We start from the raw sequence: 5,993 nt of genomic DNA, 5'->3' as shown, positions 1-5,993 counted from the left end.
ATGATTACTATAAAAATTTGTAATGTACTTGTTACTAACCTATCACATAATAAAAATTTTTAAACTTTATAAAATGCAATTTCTTTCGTAGACTTATATTATCGAACTAATACAAATTTGTAATGTACTAGTTGACGATGTCTTTTAAAATTTTAGTTGATGAAAATAATGTATATCATTTACATATACATTGTTATTATAATTGACTACATATAGAAGTTTGGGTAGTTAAAATACATATCCGAAAAGTTGAACAAAGTTTTAGGACTTAATTAGTAAAAATTAAACATGAATGGCCAATGGTGCAAGTATTCAAAGTTGAGGGAAAAAAATTGGTTCTGTCTCTCGGATAATCCGTCCACACTAAAATAAAAAGATGTAAAAAATAAAACGAAATACAAAGAGTAATTATTTCAAGCTCTAGTAACTTTATCCTCAAGCTTATTTCGGCAGTCTAACTAAAATAACAGTTGAAGCTTCTGATCACCTGCTCGGCTGCTCCAGACTTGAGCTAATCCAAAAGTACGTTATTCATTCGAAATGTTCTAGTCCTACCCCGACCATGTTGATTTGAATGCATGTATAATAAATTGCAGTGAAACCTTTTAATGTCCTCCCTATTTTTAAGCCTTAAACTACTTTTCTGTGATAAGTTGCTAATTAAAATAAATTATTATTATTGAAATTTGTCCAAGGTAAAATCATAAGGCATTTAACTTTGTTCCCCTATATTTTGTTCTGGTGAATAATTCTGACTTGCACTTTGTACATTTAACTTGAACCTTTTATTTTCTTTTAGGGTTCAATTAGATTATAGCTTAGCTTCTATTATGCTATGTGTTGATCTTTTTCTTTCTTGTTATACTGGTTTAATTTGTTGCTTAATATTCTCTTATTTGAGATTTTACAAAGAAAAATAATAGGTTGATAAACTACCTTATACATGACATTGCAGGTTCTGGAGTTTCTTTAAAAGAGTTGAGTATAGGTTTAGCTTGTTCTTTAAGGAAGCTTTTGAAAGGGTAAAATATAAGTATTGTTAATATGATTAATTCTTGCTGATGCTTTGGCTAAGTATGCAGCATCTAATTGCATATAGCAATTGAAATCAGTGGGGGAGTTTGAAATAAAATTTTGAGGGAACCAAAAATTTAATATAAAAATTTAATAATAATATTTATATTAAAATAAAATTTATAATTATAGCTAGTTGCTCGATCTACTCTTTTAGAAGCATGTTTTCTTAATTAGTCATTATTATTTGTTAGTTGTACTTTTCCTTCTTCATTCAAGACAACATAGATTTAGTTTAGTAATCAATTTATTTTGGTGCCATCTACTGTAAAGATGCATCTTTACAGGTTTTTGTCTTTTATGGCAAAAAAGCGTCTCACTAAAAAGTGTTGCTTAAAAAAAAAAGTGTTACCCTTAATCGTTAACTTGGCTCTGATACCAATTTTTACCATTTTTATCTAATTTTTTACTAGTCCTTGATGTATATTGTGATTTCATTTTTATAGTTTTCAATCTTGTTTTAGTTTATAATATTCTTTTTTGCATGAATTATTGTATATAAAATCTTTTATCTGTTTGTCTTTTCCTTTAATATAATTTCTCAAATCCTCAAAAACTTCTTTTATTTCTACACTTTCTGTTGTTTCTAAATACCTTCTTAATTTTTCGACTTCATTCTCCATTTTTTCTTTCAACAGTTTTAATTCTTTTAAGTCATAATATGGTTTTCCAGACATTTATAAATTTTTTAAATTTAATTCCAACTTGTTTATATTTATTCTTATTTCTATCCTTTTTATTATAAGGTCATCAATTTCGATCTGAAGGTTATTTAATTCCCTTTTATACTCTTTTATTTTACTTTTTAATTTTTCAGCCCTTTTTCTTTTTATTTTATTTTCTGGTTTTTCAATCTTTTTATGCTTTATTATTTATTTTAAAATTTCTGCAAACTCTATCATCGATTCATCACTATTTTCTATAGATTCTATTAATTTTTCTAGCTCTTCAACTTCTCTTCTTAACTTGTCATAGATTATTTTTAGAGCTTCAAATGCTCTTTGATTTATTTCAGAAAACTGTAAATAATTCAAACGATTTTCTCTTTCAAAGAGCTCTTGAGAGTTTAGAACTATTTTTCCTAAAGGAATTCTTCCTCAAACCATAGAATCGCCTCGGCAGCTTCTTCCTTGCTCTCCTAGCATGTGAGTACTCTTTGCCTCCTGCTTTCTATTTTCTGATACTTCTACAATTGCCTAAGCAACCTATTTATAATAGTTGGGTTTGATGGACAATTCCCATCCTTACCCTTCTTATAACGTCATTGCTTACGTCATTGTTTGCTTATCTTGCACCAGCTACATCGTTGGTGCTTTATGACCTAAGTGCTTACGTCACTATGCAATAATATTGAGAGATGCTTCAGATGTGTTGTCCTCCTCTTTTATCATGTGACCCTCAGATGCATTGTCCTCTTCTTTCATCATGTGAGTTGATTCCGTTTCATTATTGCTTTCTTCAGATAACTATGAGGCACATAGCTGGCATTTGTGGTCTTCTCTGTCTTTTATCAAATAGCAGAGATTCCTCTTTATCCCTTCAGGGAGCTTTTCTAAAAGTCTGGATAAGTTGTAGAATGCTGATTCAAATTCCACCAAGAGTCTCATCTCTCTTTCTTCAATTTCATTTCTTTTGCTGGACACAAGCAAAGTATTTCTACTTTTATAATTAATCCTTGTGTGAGATTCCTTCGTTATTTTTTGAGTTCTTTCAAAGACCCTTGCTAATGTGCTGGCTAGCCTTCCTTCATGACTGTAAATTGTTAAGTCTTGAATCTGATCAATTGGTTGAAAATTTCCTGGGAAGACGGACATGAATATTACTTGGTGTGCTGGAACTAAGCATTCTTCTTCTTTATTAAAAATAGGTTGACTGTTTGTAAATTTTAGGGATATATCCCTTGGATTTACATTGTCAATCATATTTTTAAATCTCTTTACTGCATCAACGAATCCTGCAGGAAACTCACTAATAATTTTTAGATCATTAAAAATTAAAATTGTATCAATTAATCCATATTGGAAAAACTGATAGGTATCAGATGGGGAAGCATCTGGAAATATAACCAGCTTTGTTAGCTGTTCTTTGGCAATAGGATAATATCCCAAAATTGCCCTTTTTTCTTCAGTCCAATTCAGGACTATATTAAGGGTTTCTCTGAGATTTGATCTGCAGACCCTTTTCTTTTCCTTTATTTCAGCCCTTGTAGGGATGTTTCTTATTATCCCTGTTCTCTGGGTTTGGATTGGAGCTTTATCTGCTCTTTTTAAGGTTTGTTCTGGATGAAGAGCTTCATATTCCCTGAATGATTCCTTTGCTTCTTCCAGTGTTAGAAACCCTCCTTTATGAATTATCCTTGATTGATGTGTGAATGGTGCTGCTTTTTCCCAGGCATCATATACTCCTTTCATGGGGCCATTATAAATTACATAATATTTTTTATCTTGGGTGGATTTTTTAATAATTTTAGCAATTGTTTTATTTTCCGAAATTTTTTCTTCACCTGATTTGTCCACCACGCTTGGCTGGCTGAACTCTGATGGTGTTGTTTGTTGTGTTGATTTCATTGCTTCAATGGCCTTCTTGAGGGATTGGATCTGTGTCCTTATTTGCTAACAATGCTTGCATTTTTCGAGTTCTTGCTCATATTTTTTAATTTCTTGATCTAATGCGTTGTAGACGAACTCCATTCTCTTGTTAATGTATCTGCAATAACATTTTTGTCACCCTTAATATATTCAATTTTTATTGGATATTGTAACAAAAATAATTGCCATCTTACCAATCGTCCATGATTATAATCAACTTTTAAATTATATCGTATAAAATCTGTTAAGTAACTTGAATCTGTCCTTAATGTAAATTCTCTGGTTAGTAAATCAATTTTCCATTTCTTAAGAGATTTAATTGCTGCTAGAGTTTCCTTTTCATGAGTGGTATATCTTTGTTCTGTTGGAGTAAAAGTCCCTGAAATATACCTGTAAAGTAATTCCTTTGGGGAATATTTAGAATCTAGTGATTCTTTTTCTTGTTCTAAACTTTTTATAGCTTTCTTAGCTTTTAGACATCCCGACCAGGTTATGTCTGAAGCATCTGTTTCCACTATTAAGTAGTCGTTTTCTTCTGGAATATAAAGTTCTGGAAGTTTTTCATCTATGATCTATAATATTTTTTCCAAAAAATTCTTTATATAGAATCATCATTATATACAATATCTTATCATAAGCTGATGTTTTTGTTTCTAATTCTTCTATTACTTGATTTTCTATTGATGTCATATAATCTCTTATAGTTCCTTTAGTATGAAATCCTATGTAATTCCAAATGTCTCTTCCAGACAATTCACTAAGTTTTGGATTAGTAAAGGCTTCTAATAAGAAGGAATTCAACCAGTTTTCGAAAATTTCTTTTTCATTCTTTTTACAATCTAAATCGAGCATTCTATTTCCTTCCATTTCCTGGATTTTAGGGATGTATTTTGATGGTATTTTTGTATATTTTGAATCTTTATTTATAAACCCTTTTTTAAAGGCATAATTATCAAAAACTGTTTCCCATTTAAATTGAGATTGATTATCTTTAGATGTTCCAGCTTCATTTTTTACTTGTATTGGAATTGCTGGTTCTTCGTCACTTGAGTAATCTAGGATGTGTTCTTCATTTTCTATATTTTCAGAATTTACTAATTCTTCTTCTATTTGAAATCCCTGTTCCATAACATTATTTTCTTGAGCCATTTTTAATTGTTTAAAAAGCATTGTAACTTCTTCTAATTTTTCTTCAATATTCATAATTTTAGTGGTGGTTTTACTTTTAAATCTGTTATGTTGATTATATTTTGGAAATTTTTTTCTTCCTTATTTCTTTGAAATTTTATGGATACTAATATTTCTTCAAGCATGTCTACTATAGAATTTAATTGTGGGTTAAAGGTATGATAAAGATGTGGTGAATCATTTCCATGGTAACATTTTTTAGAAATTCCGTGTGAGAAATAAGTTTTTTCAGGTTTTTGGAGTCCTTCAATAAAACTTATAGTAAAATAAAGATTTTGAGAAAAATCATTTTGTATTGATTTTAAGAATTCGGTGTCATTACAGTTAACATTAGTTAAAATCATTAATTTTTGATCTATTAATTTTGATAACTTAATTATTTCTTCTCTTAAATCTTTTAATTTACTTTTTTCCATTAGGTGACACTTTTCTTTACGAAGAGTTATGGTTTTAAATGAAAAGTGTGGCTTTAAGATGTATGGTATGAATTTTGCCACATAAGCACATCTATAAATTTATATATGTACCCTATATTTCACCATTTATTTTTATCCCTTCTTATGTTGATTATTGTAAAATTACATATAGGTATATAACATTATTGTTTTTCATATTCAATTTATCAGGTCATATCTTCTTTTGAAAGATAAAATGAACATATCTTTTAATTTGTTGTTAGTCTTATCTTATATCTATTTTAAATTTAATTAATCATATCTCACATTTTATATATAAATATAACAAGAAGAAGAATCTAATTTCCATGTATTTGTTTTTAGTTATATATTGTCACATTATTAAAAACAACTATTTGTTTACATTGAATTCTTTTAGTTCTTTTTTACATAAATTCTCAAAAAGATCGAAGAAAAATAATTACAACAAAAACATACAAAAATTTAATGTTGTTTGGTACATTCTCTTTTTAACATTTAAAACTAAATTAGAGAATCAAAGTTATAATCTAAATAAAATTCGTAATTGATTAATTACGGATTTTAATGCATTTTTCTTTTATTTAGAACGCAACATCAGATATATCGTTTTCAGTTTAATTAATCTAATTCAAAAATATCACAATTTTGTTACCTAATTTCAAATAACATATTTTAGAAAATCTATTTTATTTTAAATTTATTGATA

Source organism: Arachis ipaensis, chromosome B08 (assembly GCF_000816755.2).
Source record: "Arachis ipaensis cultivar K30076 chromosome B08, Araip1.1, whole genome shotgun sequence".
Lineage (NCBI taxonomy): Eukaryota > Viridiplantae > Streptophyta > Magnoliopsida > Fabales > Fabaceae > Arachis > Arachis ipaensis.
The sequence above is the reverse complement of the archived record's forward strand: the minus strand, read 5'-3'. Positions refer to the sequence as shown.